The sequence below is a fragment of the Quercus lobata genome, chromosome 11 (genome assembly GCF_001633185.2).
Source record: "Quercus lobata isolate SW786 chromosome 11, ValleyOak3.0 Primary Assembly, whole genome shotgun sequence".
Classification (NCBI taxonomy): domain Eukaryota; kingdom Viridiplantae; phylum Streptophyta; class Magnoliopsida; order Fagales; family Fagaceae; genus Quercus; species Quercus lobata.
This window is the reverse complement of record NC_044914.1, coordinates 12815267-12838192: the sequence shown is the minus strand read 5'-3', so window position 1 is coordinate 12838192 and position 22926 is coordinate 12815267. Positions and strand designations below refer to the sequence as shown.

The following is a 22926-nucleotide window of genomic DNA, read 5'->3' as shown; positions in this document are numbered from 1 at the left end:
GTGAGGTGAGTAACCCAGAGACAGAGAGATTGTTTCAGTGAGTCTCTGTGCCGAGAACAACCCATCGTAGGAAATCCAAACCCACTTTATAAATAATTTGTGAGCCCAAGTGAGGCCCAGCCCAATAGTCTTATTTTTTGCGCGCACAGCAGCTATATGCACAATTAAAGAGTTGTTTTTTTTCATTTGAAAAATAAAAAGAGTTGTATTTTCATTTGAGGCAAAATAAGGAAACTTCTAAACCTTTTCATGGGATACTTTTAATTTTCTGTTTGTGTTTATTCTTTAAGGCTCTGTTTGTTTTGACTGAAAATTTTTTCTCCATTTTCGGGTGTTTGGTCCGACTAAAAATAACAGTCAACCTTACAGAAATGGTGAAGACCCCTTTTAATTCTTTGTTTGTGTTAAGGCTTTGTGTTTTGGCTGAAAATATTTTCTCTATTTTTGGGTGTTTGGTTTGACTGAAAATAATGGTCAATTTGAAATTTTTTTCAAGTTGACCGTCATATAACTCCCTTTAAGACGTAAATTAATAAGAAATTTTACTTATTTTTTTTAATTTTTTATTATTATTATTATTATTAATTTTTCTCTGTAAAAACAAGTTTGAAAAATATCCCAATTCCTCTCTTTTTCACCTCCTACCTATCCCACCCATCACTACCATAAATTAGTCATGACCACCAGTGCCACCACTACAATTATTGACGCCTCTACTGCGACCATTGGCACCAGAAACCTCTCTCTCTCTCTCTCTCTCTCCTAAACTATTGCAACCATCACCTCGGCAATCACAAACCACCCTCGGCAACCTCTTGAAAGTTTAAATTTTGTGTTAAGATGAATTTCTTTCCATACTAGCCAAACACTTGAAAATGTTTTTCAATGCATTTTTAAGAATATAACTAAACACTTGAAAATATTTTCTTTGCAATCATAATATTTTTACCTAAAAATATTTTATAATCAGGAAATCAACAAAAAGCTTTTTGAAACCACTGTCCTTCCACTTGCAGCAAATCTCTCTTTAAATAATCTCTCTTTAAATAGGTCAAACTGAAAGTTTCTCTTTTCTCGTGTAACGGAGTCAAACCAAGAAGAGACTGACCTTAAGATAATCCAGAACCCAATGGAGCTATTAATAGCAAGGTTGGCTTGACCAATTTAAAGTCTATATTGTTGAATGAATCAACTTTAAAAGTTAATTGGCTCTCCTAGCCAAAGCCAAGTTTTCATTCTCGTTTCACTAGTATGCAAGCTTAACATTTTAATCTCTTTTATGAATTAAAAAAAAAAAAAATTTAAGGCATGTACGGAAAAACCACAGTTGATTCGACCTTCTTAATTAATAAATTCTCTCACTTTTTTTTTATTTAAATTTTTATAATTTTATTTTATTTTAAGTGGGAAGTTTTACAAACTACTGTTTGCATGTAAACAAGCTAAAGCCAAGCCAAACCTAGTATTAAAAGCTCATAATTTTATTTATTTTACTTGAAATATAAGTAGAGTTCAAGCCCATCACTAAAAGATTATATGTTAAGCTTTATTCATTTTTTGGTGAACAAATGCATGTCTTTTTGATAAATTAAAAATGATAAATAGGAGGAGACCAGTGTGGCTTCCTTACTTAGTTTAAACTACAGAAGCTCGAGCATGTTAATGAACTACTTAATTAACTTATTTTTTTTCTCTTATATATAACAAATATCATGACTAAAATTTTTAGCCATTTACAAATCTATGCTAATAATCAATAACAAAATTATAGTTGAAATCATATTATTTAAATGAATTAGATAATACGATTTTCACTTATGAATATGTAAAAATTAGATTAACCAACCTTGTATTTGTTATAGCTTCAAAAAATAAAAAATAATAAAAAATTCTTGTGTTGTTACAAATTATATATAATTTTTACTATAAAATTGACTATTTATATTCTCAATAAATTATAAACACTAATTTGACATTTTATTAATTTATTTACAAACTTATAAAACCCAGTATAAAGTCCATGTAATATAAGTATACTTTTATACATATATACATATTCTCTCCCACCTAAATTGTTAGACTTTTATTTATTCTTTTTTATTATTATTATTATAGAATGTTAGGCCTCTATTTTATTTTGAGATGTCCCAAAATAAAGCCCTCTTTGAAAAGTCAATATAACTTTCTTAACATACCATTTACTTTATTAAAAATTCAACATCCATCTTTCAATAAAATTTAAAGGGTCATGCTAATGGCTGCCTTTAAGGCAATGGTTAACAATCCATTTTAGAAAGGGTCATGCTAACGAGTGCCCATAGGGCACTTGTTAATAATCTATTTTAAGAAAGTTTTGATACAACTTTTTTAGGAAATAAAAAAAACTGTCAAAATATTAATTATTTTTTTTTCATTTCTCATAAAAACTTTTTTTAAATGGATTATTAACAAGTGCCCTTAGGGCACTCGTTAGTATTTCTATTTTAGAAAAGTTTTGACAAAACTTTTATGGGAAATAGAAAAAGTTGTCAAAACATTAATTACTTTTTTTTTCTTTTCCCATAAAAACTTTCTTTAAATGGATTGTTAACCATTACTCTAAGGGCATCTATTAGCATTTCCCAAATTTAAATTAGAGAGGGTGGTTTTGGAAAATTGAACCTATTTATGTAAAATACAATACATTAAATAAAGTTCTCTTAAAAAGTTGAGTTTTCACATTAATATATTTGAATTTGACTCAATTAATAGTTGAGTCAAAACTTAGGCTTGGACTTAACTCACACTACCGCTTCAAGGCCTAGGTAACTTAGGCCCCCACTTGTCCCAATTTGTTAAAGAAGGTTTTAAGGCCCCATTAAAGAAACAAAATATCTCAAAATTGTTTTTAAAAAATGCAAAAATTGTAGAATGATAATTTTTTTTTTCAAAAGAATAAAATATATGTGGGTTTTGCATTCTTTTCTCATCTTTAAGAAGGTTCAAAAATATTGAGCTAATAGATATTCAACAAAATTAAAACTCTAAATTATTTCACAAAAGAAAAAAATGGTTATGATTGTGTCAAATAAAAATAATTATTGGCAATCAAATTTCCTAACAACTTGTAAAAGAGATATTAATAAACCTAAATACAAAAATATATTAGCAATTTTCTCTTAAAAACCAAGAAGAATGGTTTTTAAATAATAAGTTGAATAGATTATTTTATAATAATATTTAAATATTAAATAATTCATAAAAATTTATTGCCTTATGCTCCAAAATGTATTAAGTAAACCTATTGACTTATTTGTTAAATAAAAATACCAAAAAAAAAAAAAAAACTTTTTCCTTAATCGAACCCGAGCTATTATAAATAGTAAAGACAACATTTTTTTTTATTTAAAAATTGTTTATTTTCACTTTATTGTTCTATGGTTAATTTCTAGATCCTGCATCCAATTTCATATTGTTCTTTATGTGAAAAATATCATATTGTTTTTTGTTTTTGGAGATTCAATATCATATTGTTCCCCAAGTTTCCTGTGGTATACAAATATTTTACCCTTGGCGTTTTTAGTTAGAATTTCAATTTTCATGTACTTCTAGAGAAACAAACAATTGTTTTCCTCAAAAAAAGATGTACTTCTAGAGAAAGAAAGAAACAATTGTTTTACTTTCTCAAACGTGAGGTAGCATGAAGATTGTGGCAAAAATGTTCAAATCAACGCAGCTTCTCCGCTAAATAATCAAAGAATTTTCAGCTCGAAGCAAACACTTGGTCAAATATCTCAAAAACAAATGAGTAGTTGGTCATAATTTCCTTAATCCGAATCACTTTGAAAGATTATCTAAATTTTCTTTATTTTAATCATTTATCCTTGTTTACAGTTGTCCATCATTGACTCAATACCAGCAGCTAGTAGCCTAGTACCTATTGGGCATTATCTGCATATTTGTTCTTTCACGCTACTTGCTCAAGAAAAGTTTGGGAAAAGAAAAGTGAGGAAATAAAATGAAATGAAAAATAAACAAATAAATAAAAACTCTAGGATAATTAGATATCTATAATTGGCTTTATTCCGTGTAAGGTTGAATTTATTCAACCATCTAATTGGCTTTATTCCGTGCCAAATTTGCTTGTAATTCAGCATTTAGTAACCCTGTATTTAGGTAGGATTGATGTAAGGGTAGAGAGTGAGATAGAGTGAAGTTTGCTCAAGAGTGTGCAAGAAAACAGAGAGTCGCGGCTGGGACTCGCGGGTGTCTCGCGGCTGCAAGCCGCCAGAAGCACACACGTGCCAAGCATGCTGGAAGATGAACAGTCATGCTAGCTGGAGCACTACAGGACAACTGGCCATACGGTTATCTCGCGACTGGATCTCGCGACTTAGTCAAGCCGCGAGGTCAAGCCGCGAGCCACCCCTGTTTTGTAAAAACCTGACGTTTCACATTCCTCTCCACTCCAGTATAAATACCCCTATTACCCACGATTGAAAGAGAGCTTCCAGAGAGAATTTTGAGAGAGAAACCCTAAAGAAAAACTAGATTGATTCACACACAATATATACCTTAGAGACTCTTCAAATTCCTCAACTCTCTTCCTCTCCATTGTTAAATCCTTGAGAGGCATTATAACAAACCAGGTTCTCACCATCATCATCATTGTGAGACTGCTGTTTGGATTTCTGGGAAGCAGTTAAGAAGGAGCCAATCTACATTGGTTGATACTACGGTCTAGTAGCGGAATCCGGAAAGCTAGAAAAGAAAAAGGTTTGGCGCAACCTCGTTGGAGCAAGAAGCTTGGAGGGCTTAGGTGCACTGGGTAGATTAGGCTTGGAGAGTCTATTGCTGTCCTTGTATCCCAACTATATTTTCTAGTGGATTGATTACCGCTTGGAGGGCGGCGGAGAGGTTTTTCGCCGAGGGCTTCGGTTTCCTCTTCGATAACACATCGCGTGTTGTCTTTGTGTTTGCATCTTCCTTCCTCTCTATCTTTGCCTTTTATTTATCTGCTGTGGATTTTAATCTGTTATGGCTTAGATAGTATTTAATCAATTTCGTATGATAGCATATGTTAAGTTTCCGCACACTAGTTGTTTGACATATTGCTTGAATTGATTAAGTTGTAATTTGGGGGTCTAAACGTTCAAAGGTGTCTTTGTACACGTTTTTGAACTTTCAATCTGCATATTTGTTCTTTCACACTACTTGCTTAAGAAAAGTTTGGGAAAAGAAAAGTGAGGAAATAAAATGAAATGAAAAATAAACAAATAAATAAAAACTCTAGGATAATTAGATATCTATAATTATCTCATATGTGTTGTATAAAATATTTAAATTTCAAGTTTATGTTTTAAAATTATATGAAAAACACGAGTTTGTTGTTGAAACTAAATATATTAAATAGACTAGCATTATGCCCATGCGATGCATGGCTTAGTCAAAATTCATATGCAAATAATTTTTTTATTAATTTGCTTAAAATTAAATAATAAAAATATTTTACTTTTAAGTTATATAATGAATGCATATTGTGTTAGACTAAGATATCACAAAATGCGTATATAAAATGATTTTGAATAATACATTGAACTTTAAAGATAAAAGGATTCTAAAAGAAAAAAACAAACAAACTTTAATGATAAAAGGATTTTGAATAATACGTTCAACTTTAAGACTCAATTAATCATGTATATTTAAATGTAAAAATCTTGAATTTAATAATAAAAAACTACCCAAAATAATAATTGAAATCATGATTAGGTGGAAACCTCAATTCAATAATTATGAATAATCTAAATTACTAAACATTTTAAAATTTAAAGTAAAGAGACACACATGAGAATTTAATTTTTGTTCTTGAAAGCATGGGAGAGACATTGAAACTTGAGTGAGTTTCACCCAACCAAAAAAATTAAAAACAAAAGAGGATACACACACACACTTCAAGTTTAAGTCCCATGCATTGCATGGGTTTTGAGTATAAACTCATAGAACTAATAATTTTGTTTTAAAAAAAAAGCTAAATGAATTATTAATATATAATTGAAAGTAAAAATCATGCTACAAGTGTGTTTATATGCATGACAAAAAATTTGAATTCAAAATTTATTACAGAAAAAAAGGGAGTGTTGTCTTACCCCTATTAGGCTAAGTCTTACCTCTAATAGCAAATGTATTAGTCTTTGGAAGTGGTATCTCATACGAATTAGTATTTCAATTGTGGTTTTTTTATTTTTATTTTTTAATACAAGATAGAAATTCTACTCTAGCCTAATCTAAGTGTATATATATGTGAAACTTCCTCTTGGAAACTTGAATCTCGACCCTTGTCCGCCACATCTCACAAACACTTATACTTGTTGAATAACTATCACATGTGTAAAACTCCCTACTGGAACTTGAATCTCGAACCTTGCCCACCACACCTCATAAACACTTATACTTGTTGAATGACCAACGCACCAAGGGTGCGCGGTGGTGTTTCAATTGTGGGTTTTGGTAGTTAGAAGTTAGCACATAGTAGTTAAAAATTAGCAAATTACTTTGAATTTAAGAATGTATGTGAGAAGTTTTTATTAATTTTTTTTGAAGTTAAAGAAAAATAGCTTAAACAAAATGAAAAAATAATAATGAAGAAAGAATGCATACTTGTGTTGTCATGAGATTTAGGCATTCATATATTAGAGTAAACTTCACTCCAAAAAGGATATATATATATATATATATATATAGAGGTCGAGTTTTATTTGATATAGAATTTAAATCCTATTGGAATTAAGATTTCTAATCATTGTGCTTGTTGCTATCTCATAAATTCCATAAAAAAGTGGAACAAAAAAAAGTCGTATGAATAAAAAGAAAAAAGAAAACATTTTTTTATGGAAAAAAAGGAAACATTGATATAGAAGTTGATACTTTTTATCTTTATGAGAAGGAAGAGAAGGTGTTTACTTTAAACTCAAATGTTTATTACATTATTTACAATTTTTTTTTTTTACTTTATCTAAAAACAATTTTTTACTTTATCCAAAAACATTTTTGAACAAATAACTTGCTATCTTTCATTTTTTTATGGAATACGAACCAATAACGTTGCTGTTTGTTTTTTTTTTTTTTTTTTTTTTTTTTTTTTTTTTTACTTATGACTGTGTAGTAATATAAATTAAGTAAAAATAAATTAATAATAAAAGAATTAGATGAGGAATTTGGATTGTAAACAAATTAAGATTTTTATCAACTTAGAAATTATAGGAGAAGAAGATAAGAACAAATATATATATATATATATATATATATATTACTATAAAGAGACTAAAAATATTTCTGCAATTTGGTGCAACCACTTGTTGCAGCTACAACTTCTAAACCCAACTTTTATTATCTATACTATCTCTAGGAGGATTCCTCTCTTTGGACTAGACTTTTATATGGTTCAAAAATACTCCTAGACTCTACATTTAACAAGGAAAAAACTTGGGGACAACCAGGTAAAAATATATCTCCAACTCTACTTAAAAAACCTATAAAATAAGACACTCTCTGACTAATCCATGCTTTCAAAAACCAAAAAAAAAAAACTTATCCAAAATTTAAAAATTTCTAAAATTGAGATCAATGGAAAATTATGACAATAGACCAAAAAAAGAAAAAGAAAAAGAAAAAAAATAAATAGGATACTAGACCCATATCTTCAAAAAAAATTCAAAATTGAAAAAAAGAAAAATAATGACACTAGACCAAAAAAAAAAAAGCTTCATCACTCGCGCAAAGCTTGTATGATGAGACTAGTATAGTATATGATATAAAATTTGGCTTATATGTTAAAAATGAATAAAATGTGTAAACATTATTTAGTGGTATAATGTAATAATATTAATAACCTTTCCCCCCATTTTTTGTAAGATAAAATCCTAAACCACTAACCCCACACACATATATCTATTTTTTTTAGAATGAAAACATAATATATATATATATATATATATATTTATATATATATATATATATATATATATTTATATTTATATTCATGGACAAATTGGAATAAAAATTTATTTTTGGCTTTTTTAAGGGCCATTATAGTCCATATGGGTCTATAGCAATGATTTTGGGTGTTCTAGATATCGTCACTATAGGTTTGGTTTTTGTAGTGCGAATTCTCTTGTGCATTCATTATAGAGGTTTCAAACGGGTCTTACATATATTGGGAAGTAGCTAAAAATAAAAAACAAATATTCTTTAATTTAAAAATGGCTCGACTTCTCATGCTCTTTAACATGCTTATGGTTCAATCAGTTTAATTGTTGAAATGGTTAAAATGATTAGAGAAAGTGGCAATGACTTATATGTTAAAAATGAATAAAATGTGTTATTCAGTTTTAAAACGTTATTTGGTAGTATAACATAATAATATTAACTGCCCCCCCCCCCACCTTCAAATTTTTTGTAAGAAAAATATCCTCTCTCTCTCTCCTCTCCTCTCTCTCTCTCTTCTCTCTCTCTCTCTCTCTCTCTATATATATATATATATATATATATATAATGAAAACATAATATATTCATGGACAAATTGGAATAAAAATTTGTTTATGGCCATTATACATTATATTCCATACGAGTCTATAGCAATGATTTTGGGTGTTTTAGATATCTAGTTTTTATAGTGCTGTTGCTCTTGTGCATTCGTTAAAAAGGTTTCAAACGGGTCCTACCTGTATTGGGAGGTGGCTAAAACTAATAAACAAATGTTCTTTAAATTAAAAATGGCTTGACTTCTTATGCACTTTAGCATTCTTTTGGTTTGATCAGGTTACTAAGGCTGATACCATGATCGACGAACCAAGCAAGCTTCTTGTGAGCTAATATGAAGTATTATAAAATTTATATTAGATTTACATGATTTATAGTTTCTAAACTTCTATATCACCTCTCTCTCAATATATTGAATATTACTAAACTTGTTTGCATTACTAAATTAACTTTTGATTTAAGAATAATAGTAATACCTTTGCTTAGGAATTTACTATTTATGAGTTTTTTTTTTTTTTAAATGATTTTTACTTGAATGATTATTATACATATTTTTTTTTAATGCTTATTTATGTTGTACTATTTTCTATGACAGTCGATACCACATTTTGTCTAGCCCCAATTAATGAGTCAAAACAATGATAAAAATCCAAAAAAAAAAAAAAATTAAATAAATAAATCAAGATTTTTAAAGCCAAAAAGGGGCAATAAATAATTGCAACATAATCGGATGGTGAATTAAAAAATTGAAACAATTAAATCTCTTCTGATAAGAATTAAGACCAATTAACTTCCACTATATTAAATTTCAAAATTTCAAAATTTTACTACTCCACATAATAAATTTTTATTTTCATTTATTGAATCAAAGAGTTTCATATTACATATGACTTATTGGTACATTGGGTGTGACATGAAGGGAATAAGAAAAATAAGTGTCCTCTTCTTATTTATCATTTTTTCTCCTTAAATTTGAAGCAATAATCTAAATGATCATGGACAATTAGGGTTTCTACCAGGACCACCATAATAAAAGTTGTTTATAAAATTTGTGACATTATAGCAATTTGGTTTGTCAGCGACAATGTAACTTTTTTTGGGAAACCTGAGAATGTTTGAACCATCAATAATTTGTAGATTTGTGAAGTAACTAGCCTTGCTGAACCCTTCTTCAGGGAAATGACCGCTGCCCATTTGTGTGGAGGTGTGCTGCCCATTTTTTTGTTGGTTTAGTACCAATCCTCCCCATTGGATCTGTGAAGCGCTTTCAGATAGGGATACAAATCGGGAGGCAGGCCAATATCCCATTAGATACTTATTCCCAATTTGCAACCACCAGTCTCCCCTTCCTTTGATGTCCTACCTCGTTGTACATGCCATGCAAATCACTTTGTAATATTTTGAATGATAAATGAAGGTATGAATGTTAAATATTCTTTCACTTATTTATGTGCATACAAATGCCAGTAATTGATGCGACAATATACATATTTAAAAAAAAAAAAAAAAAGATATCTATATTTAAAACATAAAAATAAATGTGAAAAAAATGAATGAAAAAAGTATAAGTGAGAGAATAAAAACCAAGTATATGCGAGAGAATAAAAACCTAGTAATTGATGCGACAATATACATATTTAAAAAAAAAAAAAAAAAAAAAAGATATCTATATTTAAAGCATAAAAATAAATGTGAAAAAAATGTGAAAAAAGTATAAGTGAGAGAATAAAAACCAAGTATATGCGAGAGAATAAAAACCTATCGGTAAAGCATTATATTTTTGGTTTGATATATATTTCTATTGAAAGAGAGGAAAAAAAAAAAAAAGAATCTTTTTTTGTGCAGAACAACTAGCCTTAAATTTGCGGTCTTAAAAAATAAGTCAGATTAAAATTAATTGAGTATAGAAAAACTTGAAACTTTAAATTTAAGAAGTTGTATGTAATAATAAATAAACCGAGAAATAAGAATTTCAAACATAAACTGTTACAAATAAAACCAGAAGAATATAATAGGGCTTGGGCCTTGAGCCATATCTGTAACATTTGTTGCTATGATTTTTTTTAATAGAAAAAGTACATATGATATGATCATATATATATATATATATATATGTATCCAAAAATTAGAAGTATTTGATAAAGTAATTAAATTGAAATTTTTTACTACCTTCCAGATAAGGAAGTGGAGTTCATATTGGGAACCAGCATAGACGGAAATAGGGTTGAGGCTTCCACCCAGCGCAATTTCCTTGTTGATTTGAACAAAGCCAGGTGAGCACAATATACTGTTGCAGCCCCCAGTTTGATTTATATCTTTCTGCAGGAATGAATAAAAGACTATTTTTTGAAAACCAGTAAAAAGAAACAATAATGGTGGGGAAGTAAAAAATTAAAACACGTACATTAGTATAGGAAGAATAGAAGAGTCAAGAGTTGTAATCTCCATATAATTTATAGCTGACCTGTTATTACACACAAGTAATTTTTGTAAAAATGAAAATTATTAGTAATTCAATGTTTTGCAAGGGCCTAAAAGAAAAAAAGTGATGATGAATTTAAATAATAAATATACCATCCAGCCAGCAACAATGCTATTCATATCTGTAGTTGCGTTACCACCTAGGATCCAGAGTTGAGACGTGCTGAACTCATCTTGTTCCTGGATCTGGGGTTTCCAAGCGTTTATGGTTGCCTTAGTTCCATAATACTTATCTCCTGTCACAAAAACTATTGCATTCTAGAAACTCAACCAAAAAAACATGAAGGTTGTGAGTGTCGACTTCTTGAGTGTCCTTAGTAGTAGTAGTAGTAGATATCATTGAGTTCAAACCTATTAAGTTGTACCTCACTGAAAGCAGTTTTATTGGTGTCCGTGGTATCAAACTGAGGGTATTTGTTCCATCCATAATTTGCTACAGAGCTTGCCCTTAATAAATCTTCTTCTTTAGTTCTTCTGATGGGAATAGTTTCTTCAGGACACCTTCCATTCAAGTGCCATAGCTGAGTAATTTGGGACTCGGACTTTGAAGAGACATCATCGAATGAAAGCCCTTCTGGGTGAAAACTTGGTCTCATCTAAGGCATATGTGGGCAAACCCAACCCCATACATACATAAAATAGGGATCAAATTATTAGCGGTTCCAAATGATCAATTGCTTAATTAAACTAGTCACCTGAATTGTATGATTCTTGAAAAAAGGATGATCAAAAACTGGTTGATTTTTGATATGTACGCAGTCGATTATATCTCCATCTGGGCTCTGTATCATATACATTTTCTCATCACACAAAGAGAGAGAGAGAGAGAGAGAGAGAGCTAAAAAGAAGAGAAAAAGAAGGTGGGAATATATAAAAGGACAAAGTTTGGCTACAAATTAAATTGGTTGTAGCTTAAGGCAACAACTTCCTTTAAAAAAATTAATATTGCTACATATTTTAAAAATCTAATTGTTAGATGCATGTTTTTTTTAACCCTTAACACGTATGTCAAATTCAAAAATTCTCAACAAAAAAACTCAAATTCTCAAATTTCAATAAAAAATCAACCCTGAATCAAACTAGAAATTCTTATACCCAAACTCAAAATTCTGAACAACTCAAACTCAATTCTCAAATTTTAATCAAAACCCAACATGAATCAAACCATAAATTCTCATACCCTAACTCAAACTTCTCAACAAGTTAAACACAATTCTCAAATTCAATAATATAAAAATCAAATTTATCAACCGTAAATCACACACAACAAATTACCAGCAATTAAAAAAAAAAAAAAAAAAAGAGGAAGAGCAATTAAGATCTAAGAGAACTCATGGTGCAAAGCCATGCAGAACCCACCCCAAATCTCAGCCACCCATTGCAACCATAAAACCTAGCTACCTACCACCCACCATAACCCACAAACCAACCAAAAACCCAAATCGATAAAATAGAAGTGGAGGTGGTGATTGAGGATAGTGAATTGAATGATTGGATTAGGGAAAAAAAAAAAAATAGAAGAAGGTTGAACTGATAATCGGAGGTTGGAGCTGACGATGGTTGAGGTTGAGTCAGCAATGAGTGGTGTTGGAGATGAGTGGTGTCGATGAACCTGAGAGTGATGAGTGGCATGGTGGCTTTGGTTTGTGGGAAGAGAGAACTTGAGAGTGAGAGGGATGAGGGGTTGTTTTACTCATCAGAGAGAGATAGAAAGTAGAGAGGGGGGGGGGGGGGAGCTGTGTGAAAGAGAAGCGTAAAATGTTTTATACTTTATTTAGGAGTAAAACATTTTATGCTTGGGAGGGGTTTTTTTTTTTACAGTTTGACTATAAAATATTTTACAGTTGACCGAATTTTACATCCAAACAAACATGGTAAAATGTGTAAAATAATTTCCAAAAAATATTTTACTTTGAAACAAATGGAGCATAAAAAACAATGTTATATGAAGTAATTAATAACCTTGATGGATTTAAGAGCAGGCTTGTTGAGGCACTTCAACTGCCGTTGAATATCCAATTTTTGTTTCTGACCGAAGATGGTGTTAGTGTTTCCAATTCCATTTGCTACCATTGGTATGAGAAAGCACAAGTACAAGGTCATCTTTACAACCTTTGACCACCTCCTCCCCCTGACACAAGGCGACGCCATAACTAACTAATACTTGAAGCAGGTTGCTAGTTTGCGCTGTGCAATGATATTGCTAGCTTTGGTTGTCCCCTTTGCAATACTTAAAAATGTTCAATTGTTTGTCTTTAAGCTGTTACACATTCTCTCTATCTATCTATCTATTTATAATCATCTATTTATAGTCTATCTATTTATAATCTATCTATCTATTTACAAAGAGAATTGAAATATTCTCAAGTGCCACATTGGAGATAAGAACAAATTAAATATTAACTTTTTATTTCATTTGGTTCAATGTTTTGAGTCTTTTCCTCTCTCACACATACAAATCTAGGTTAGATATAAAAGGTATTTGACAAATCTAAAATAAAATGAATATTTATTTGTTATATAAGTTAATCGGGTTGTATTAAATGGGATCCCACATGGATTTCACTTTAGTAGAGATCCTTGTGAGATCCAAGACGTTTTAGGTATGTGGGATCTTAAGATCCAAATCTGGATATTGATTACTATGCATATGACCCATAAATGTCATATATGTCCCTTGGCTACCCAATAATTAAAGGAAAAATAAAAAACATCCAAAAGGAGAGAATGGTTACTAAACCACTAATTAAACAAACAAACAAAAAATAAAAAATAAAACTTATAAAAATATGTAGTATCTTTATAATATACGGCCATGTGTCTTCTATATTAAATATTTTGTAGTTAAAAAAATATATTTTTACTTTCTCAAAAAAAAAAAATTAAGTTAATGGCTTTTAAGTGACTTTAATTCATGATTACGTCAAATTTTCTCTAAATATATATCTTTTTATTTTTTTTAATTATATTTTTTTAAGTAATGGTCATTACATCAATCATTTTTTTTTTAAAGAGAATTACATCAATCATATTAAATTATCATTTTTTTTAGAAGAAAAAAGAACCAGATTGTCAATTGAGCCTCTTTACAACTTTCAATCTTTCAATTTTCTTGAATTAATTTTTGGTAAATGCTACGTCCACAATATTTTCACAACAAATCTTAAATGACAAATTGTTACAGGCAGTTACTAGTGGGCAAGAAAGTAATTTTAGTGATGGATTCATATTAAAAACCTGTAACAACTTGCCGTTTAGGATTTTCCCTTAGTTTTTATTTTTTTTATTTTTTTAGTAACCTAAAAGTCATGTTTTGCATTTTGTGAAAATCTATAACAATGAATGTGTGAAAACATCTAACAATTATAAAACTTAATAAATAAATAAATAATTGAAATGTTCGAGGTGAAGGAACTGGGGAAAAAATGCCATAATTAAACCACTATTTTTGGTTACGGGCCTTAATTATAATATTATTAACATATTTTGAATTAGGACAATTAAATATGATGCTTAAATAATTCTCTAAATACATATACACACACTCGAGACCAAGGTTATCAAGATCGAGATCTTACATAAATTGATAAGAGGGTTCAAGGATCGAATCGTAGGATCAGCACGAGAATTGTAAGATCCTACTTTTCAATTAAAAAATATACAAAAAATATCCATAATTATAATTCTATATATATATATATATATTTTTTTTTTTAAAAAAAATTGAAAAAAGTAATTTTTGACACAAATTACTTAATTAGTGAAACTACTAATAAAAGGCAAAGTGTTAAATTACAAACACATAAGCAAAGTTCAAAGTTCAAAAGTTACAACTCACAAATACCAAGTTATAAGTTAAACAAATCAAAGTATACATAATGTTTCACATAAACAATTTAAAGCAAATAACAATCTCAATGCCTAATATATCACATAAACAACACAAACCAAATAACAATGTTTCAAATAACACACAAACACACTCATTCTTTAAGACCAAAGTTTTGGTTATCTTGGATGAATTTCTCAAAGTACGGTTGATCATTATAAATAACATTTTTGTCATTGTTAGCGGAATTTAAAAATATAAAGAAATTCTTTCGTTGTCAATGTTTTCTCTTATAGTGGCGTCATCGTCAGATTTTTAGCTTCTCACCCTCACCTTCTACTCTCTAGTAGGCCACTCTCTTCTCTTCTCTTCTCTTCTCTTCTGTCTTCTATGATTTTATTTATTAGGTTAAAGTGATGATTGACGTTAGCCTTAGGGTTTTATTATTATTATTTTAATCAATTTGGGCTAAAGCCACTAGGCTAATTGGTTTATTACATTTTTTTTTAAATTTTTTATATCATTTTAGGGTCTTTGAGCCCCATTTAGAGGCCCAAAATAAGAAAATATTTTTTTGATTTTTCCTTTATAACATCAGATCTTTAGTATCATTATGGGATTTGGGATCCTATAAGATCCTAAGATCTGGATAAGGATTCCACACGGATTTCACTTTAATAGAGATCTTAGTGAGATCCATAATGTTTTAGGTATGTAAGATGTTAGGATCTAGATTGAGATACTAATAACCATAACTATGAACTATAAAATGAGGGAATGGTTATTAGTAATTAAATGAAAAATAAAAAAATTTTAAAATGAGAGAATGGTTATTAAACCACTAATTACACAATATATATATATATATATATAAATATATATATAAATATATAGTGTCATAATGGCCGTCATGTGTCTTCTATATTAAAAATTTTGTAGCTAAAAAAAAAAAAATTGTTAATTGCCTCAAGTCACTTTAATTCACATTTGTTGTCATCATTATGTCAAATTTTATCTAACTATATATCTTTCTAATTTTTTGTATTATATTTTATAGGTAATAGTCTTTACATAAATTATGTTCTTTCCTTAAAAACAATATCAATAATGTTAATTAAATTATCATTTTTTTTATCATAAAAAGAACCAGATTATTAGAGATCATTTTTTTTATAATAAAAAGAACCAGATTATTAGAGATTAATTGAGCCTCTTTACAACTTCTAATCTTTCCATTTCTTGAATTAAGTTTTTGGATCCTCAAACTAGAAGATGTACACAATAGTAACACCTGTCCTTATAACAATACATAAAACAATGTCATATATAATATTTATAACTTCATTTATTTGGTATAATATGGAAAGATAAGTGGGTTCCAATTAGCTCAACTGGTAAAATCTCTAATGATTGTGTCTAGGGTTCAATTCCCGTCTACACCAGAAACTAATTAGTGTCTTAATTTGATGATAAAGAGCTATTATCAGGAGTGGACGCTATAGGCTGAAACTCTTTAAAAAAAAATGTAAAGATAATGTTATGAGGTAGACAATTATTTGTACATGTCCATTTCTTTGCCATGTGTCAACAATAAATTCCATCATTATAATAAATATTCACTATAAGTTCCTTTAAAAACTCCATCAATTTTTTCCTTAGTTTTTTTTTTCTTTTCTTTTTTTTTTTTAATGTTTTGGCCAAAATATATGCACTTTTGGTCCTTACATTTTGGGTGAATTTCTGGTTTGGTCCCCACTTTTTAGGCTACGTTTGTTTTAGCTAAAAATGGATTTGGGAAAATATTTTACACCCTCCTATGTGTTTGGTTGCGCATGGAAAATTTGGTCAAATGGAAAACATTTGCGTTGACCGTAAAATAAAACCCTCAGACCCATAAAACAATTGCAGGAGTTATTTTACCTTCAAAGCATTTCTGAAATTCTTCACTCCACACGGTCCAACTCGCCAAGCTCTTCAGCTCCACCCCACGCACCAACAAGAGGGAGACAAAGCTCCACCCCACATGTCGAAGCTGGTCCGAGGTCCACCCACACTCCGACGAGCAGTACTGTCATTTTTCCCTCCGCGTCGGTGAGTTTTCTCCCTTTTCTTCTCTTCTCTCACTCAACCTCACCTCCGCCCATTTTGAGCTTTGCATGTACCTGATCCACCAAGGCAAAACTATCCCTCACGCCGGTGAAACACTTCTCTCAAACCCACCCTCTACAATACTTGATCCACCCAAGACCGATCTCATTGCCACCACAGAAGATTGTCACCGCCACTAAAGACCAATCTTGTTGACCTAATCTCCATTTCTTTCCTGATCTATCTCTCTTTCCCTCAATCTCTCACTCTTTCTTCCTCCCTCTCTCTCAATTTGACCAAGTTCAGCTTGTGAATGAATGGTGCTAATGGATTTTTGTTTTGTTAACTGTATATACTAAAATTTTCTATTATAAAATTTGTTTGGAAGCTGAGAAAATGTGAGAAACTAGTAAAAAAAGCATTTTTAGAGTGCAGCCAAACACCTGAAAACATTTTCTAAAACAATTTTCATAAAACAGCCAAAAACTTGAAAATATTTTCTTTTCCCAAAAATATTTTCACCTGAAAAAGTTTTACACTTGGAAAATATTTTACATGTTACCAAACGCAGCCTTAGACACACCAAACTTAGTCCATGAAAATTGAAAATCGTTACCATTTTAGTCCTTACAGTAATCTCAGTAACAAAAATTGTCTATGTGGCAGACGGAGTACATTATTTGCATAGTAAATGCTAACGTGATTATTAAAATAATATTTTTAAAAATTATTTGGAATTTAAAAATTACCACATCAGCAAATAAATTAATAAAAAAATAAAAAACAAAAAAAAAATTCTCAATTTTAATTTAAATTGAAAAAATTAAAAAACAAAAAACTTTTTCCATTTTAAAGATTTAGAAAAAAAAAAACTTATAACAATTTTCTCAAATTTTCTTAAACTTTCTTAGTCACGAAGAGTAGACACTCCATTTCATTCCAACATAGATCCACACCCCCTAGTCGTAATTATGAGAAATCAAATTGCTACCAAATTGATCAGCTCCGTGTGTGGAATCCAATGAAGATGATAGGCCTAAATATGGCCCAATACAGTCCAAGTTCAAGACCAATTACAAAAATATGTAGGAAGCCTAAAGCCCAAAAGGCAATTTTGACCTAATTTGGCCCACGCTTACAAAGAGTGCGTATCTTGGGTATTTAATGCGTACACACCCAATCTATGACATATGCACTCTTTGGATAGAAAGCCTAAAATCACTTCATTTCCATTTTAATGAGATTCTAGGGCAACCTGCCTGATCAATTGGCTACCTAAACTTGTCATCAAACCCTAACTACTCATTTCCCCTATAAATACTACATTTCCAACATCCAAGGGGTCAGAAAATTAAGACCTACCAAAACTCTGCCAAAACTCCCAAATAATACCTAAACCTAGAGTAATAAGGCAAGAAGGGCAAAGGGGTTGAGCAATGAGCATTAGATTGATCTTTAGATCCTTGTTGATTTGAAGGTAATCTCTTTCTCACCCAAATTCGAATTCTAGTTTGATTCAAGCTTGCAATCATACTACTTAGGGCCTTTTATCAAACCCTAATCAAGTTACTCAACTCATTCTCCCACACACATAATTGTGTTAGTCGATTTTGTTAGGACATATGTGATTCAATGTTAGGAACATATGTCAACATTTTATGTAATTAACTAATCCTTTGACAAAACACACTTTACTTGTAATTGGGTAGATCTAGGATGTGTTTAATGCTTCAAGAAACAAAGTTTCAAGTTCAAGCGTTAAAGTCATGCAAGTCTATCCAAGAATCAAGTGAGAAAGTGCAGGGCTTTAAAGCTCGACAGCTGGCATTTATAGAGGTTTAAAAAGTCGTGAAGCTCGAAGCTCGATAGCTAGATCGATAGATACCCTATCTTTCGAGGTTTATGAAACTTAGTTTTTAAGAGCTGTTTTCATCCAATCCGTGAATATGTGTTTAGGCTTTCTTTTCTCACAACCCTAAACATATATAAGGATTATTTTAAAGGCCGTCATAAATGATGCAACTCAATGCAAAAGTTTTTCACAAGCATATTGTGAACCGAAAACATATGTCCTAGTTCATCTTTCTCTTGAAGGAACTGTTGTGTTTGTACCCTGTAGGGTTTTGTGACCAAAGAGCTTCTTGATCTTCATCATGTGATGAACTAAAGAACTTTACAGCCAATATTCTTCTCAGGATGGTGATTAAGTCGTGTACTAGGATCCACGCAATTGGTTAGTCACGTATTGGGAGCCGTGCATTGAAAGGAAAGATTGTCACTATAGAACAAGTCCAATTGGGTATTGGAATAAGGGTTCAGTTGTAAGTTGGTATAAGGTACTGGGATTCCTTTACTTGTAATTGTTTGTTTTAATAATAGTAGATTCTCGGGAGTGGTGACCTTAAAATCACCTATGGGGTTTTTGCCGTGTAGGTTTTCCCTATTCGTAAACAAATCACCGTGTCAATTTATTAAAGGAACTGTTGTGTTTGAAGGAACTGTTGTGTTTGTACCCTGTAGGGTTTTGTGACCAAGGAGCTTCTTGATCTTCATCATGTGATGAACTAAAGAACTTTACAGCCAATATTCTTCTCAGGGTGGTGATTAAGTCGTGTACTAAGATCCGCGCAATTGGTTAGTCACGTATTGGGAGCCGTGCATTGAAAGGAAAGATTGTCACTATAGAACAAGTCCAATTGGGTATTGGAATAAGGGTTCAGTTGTAAGTTGGTATAAGGTACTGGGATTCCTTTACTTGTAATTGTTTGTTTTAATAATAGTAGATTCTCGGGAGTGGTGACCTTAAAATCACCTATGGGGTTTTTGCCGTGTAGGTTTTCCCTATTCGTAAACAAATCACCGTGTCAATTTATTTTTCTCTGCATACTTAATTTAACTGGTGATTTGTTTATGCTACCACGCATCTTGCATTTTAATTTAATTAACTAATAAACTTGGCTAATTAATCAATTAATTCATCACAAGGGGTCAGTATATTCTTGGCTTATCAAATTTCACTTGAGGAGCCAGTTAAAACTATATCATTATAAGTGCTATGAGGAGGGGATGTGTATCTTTTCTATGACCCACATTTTCCTCCTCAATCCTTGTTTCTATTATGTTTTTGTTGTTTTTAAGCCTTAATATGTTGTTTTTCATGTATACATTTTTACTTTGTCTTTAATTTTGTTCATTTCTACTGTTTTTGTTAAGAACATGTAAGAACCCTAATTTGCCTCGAGATGTGTATGCACAATGTTGTGAAATTTTAAAGTACTCGTAAGTGTACAAACCGTACTAAAGTATAGTTTGACAAGAACGAGGTTGAACCCACAAGGATTTGAATGAATGTAGGAAAATTAATTAAACCTTAACCAAATTAATCCTAATCTAGTTTAGTAAAACTTGGTTGTTCTGAAATTAAATAAAGCTAACCAAATAATTAAACAAAGCAAATATGTGATGTCAAGCAATAAAAATATATAAACAATCAAGAGAAAGGTATTAAGGTTTTGGAAATCTTCTTGCTAATTCATATTAGCATATATTTATGATCATTAATTTTTCCAAACCAGTACATGATAATCTAGAAATCAATTTTGCCATCATGGAAAATATTATCATTAAAATCTTCATTTAAATATCTAAATCATGCTTTTCTTCGCTTCCAAGGTATAAAATCAAATTATCAATTGTATCCTTAGTCAAACAAATCACAAGAGATATCAATTTTTAAAATTAAGTAATAATAGATCAAGCATTCAATTAAGTAAGATAAATCCAAAATCATGAAAAAAAAAAAAAAAAAAAAAAAAAACATGATTGGAATCGTATTAAGATTCCTATCTTAGTTAATTGTAATGAATTAAGAACAATTTAAATCATTAAAGAACAATTGCTATGGAAAAAAAAATCAAATCATATAAATATTACTAATAATCCTTAACAAAATTTAATCCTCAACCTTAATTGAAAATTTAGTTACACATAGTAATTGAAATAAAACACAAAAGTAAAATACTAAACATTAAACTAGACAAATAAAATAAAACTAGAGTGAAAGAGAGAAGTCACAATGCTAGAGAAAAGCCACAGAGGAAGCCACATCTTGCTCCTATTCTATGTAATGTGCTCTAGCCCTAGCTGTCCACCTTACTTTTCTGTTTGCTCATATTTATATCACACAAAGGCACACGCACTTCAAAGAGAGAAGCCGCCTGGCTCTATGAAATTCCCTAACACAAGTGAAACTAGGATTGTAAGCCACACACTACGCTTCAAGTTCTGTCCAGCCAAAACCAAAGACTAGCCCAAGAGTGTTTGTGTTTCAATAAGTAATAGAGAGGCCCACCAACAATTAACAAATGTTCATTTAAAACCTAAGCCCACGTATCTCTTCCACGAGAATAAGCTTCCTATCAATTATTTCTCTTTTTCTTTTCTTTGCTGCTTCACGTGTCTCCAGGGCCTTCTTCTTTTCATGTTGGCTTTTGAATCAGTAGGCCTGAACCTCTTTCCCTTCCTTTTATTCTTCTTTCTTTAATTTTCTTTGATTCTCTTTGCTTCACATTTTTTCTTCCACTAATTGTCATTAGCATGTAAATCATTTATAACCTATAAAACAAACACAACTTATAATCAGTCACGAAATAGTAAAATTGAGGCTAAAAATGCAAATATGAGAGTACTTTATGGTATATATTTCATGCATATCACACGGGATAAAACACGTATGCGTCGACATCCTAGCATACACTTTTCATGCCGTTAGGGTTCTTGTTTTGGTTGTTTTTTGGAAACTTGCCTTGAGTCTCAAGTGCATACACCAATAGCAGAGTGCATACGCGCCCTTCTTAAGGCGTACTTCAATTTGAGCTCAACCAGTTTTCTTATCTTCTGTTTCATTTGTTAGTTTTGTACAAATAATATTGTTCCTTCAAAGTCCGAATCTACTCGAAGGCTTCTTTTTTTTTTTTCCTTTTTATTGTCAAAATTGTTCATTTATCCCTGTTATGGTTTGTATATTTTTCTGAGCAATTTATGAGTTCGCCAACCACCAAAATTGCCAGGAGCATGATGAGATACAGGTAAAAAAAATGAACATCAATAACCTCTTTTATTTCTATAAAAAAAAAAAAAAAAAAAAAAAAAAAAAAAAAAAAAAAAAAAAAAAAAGCAAATAATTGCTTCTAGAAACATGAATAAGTTGTAATTTATTAAAAAGTTACCCATGCTGATTTGGCATGGACAAAGTTCACACAATTAATAGAGCTTTTAACACATAAAGGGGCATCAATTGGCCACATCCCCTCATATAATATCATATACTATATAATAAAAATTGGGCTTAAAAGTTGTGGGTGCATCAAGTGGGTTGCACCAAATTGCAAAAATATTTTAGATAAAAACAACTTATTTGTTCTTATCAACTCTTTCTCTCTATTCTACCCAAAAAAAAAAAAAAAACTTGTTCTCTCCTGCTTTATTATGGGATTTTTTTTTTTTTTTTTTCTCCATGATTAAACTCTCATTTTTAATATTAGTGGATAGTAATCTATTAATATGTTTATGTGATACTTTGGTATTGAATAAAGATGTATTTGTTGTTGATAATTGATAAACTAGCATTATCGGTTATAATCCACACCCAAAAAAAAAAAAAAAAAAAAACCCTAGCATTATCCATTTGAATCAATTGCCTCTTTTACGCCAGCCGAACTGCTTTATCTACAGAAGTTAAAATAGTATCATATTTAGGGCTTGCTGTTTCTTTTAATATGCAGTATATAATTTGAGAAAGGCTAAGCAGCTAGCAACTAGTGAGGCCTGTTTTACGTCCCTCGTGGGCATTATTCACATTCAATTAACTCTTTTGGCTATGTTCTTCAACTTTAGGTAGCATCCTAGAAGTATTGCAACCCTTTTCTATTTTTTCTTGTATCATTATTATTTTTTCTATATAAATATAAAAGTGGCATATTACGATGCTTTGTGGTAGAATTCTTGACGCA

General features: G+C 30.4%; 1 pseudogene; it reads right to left on the bottom strand.

The window, feature by feature from the left end:
* Positions 1-9510: 9510 nt before the first annotated feature.
* Positions 9511-13071, bottom strand: LOC115966410 (annotated as a pseudogene).
* Between the last annotated feature and the right edge of the window lie 9855 nt (positions 13072-22926).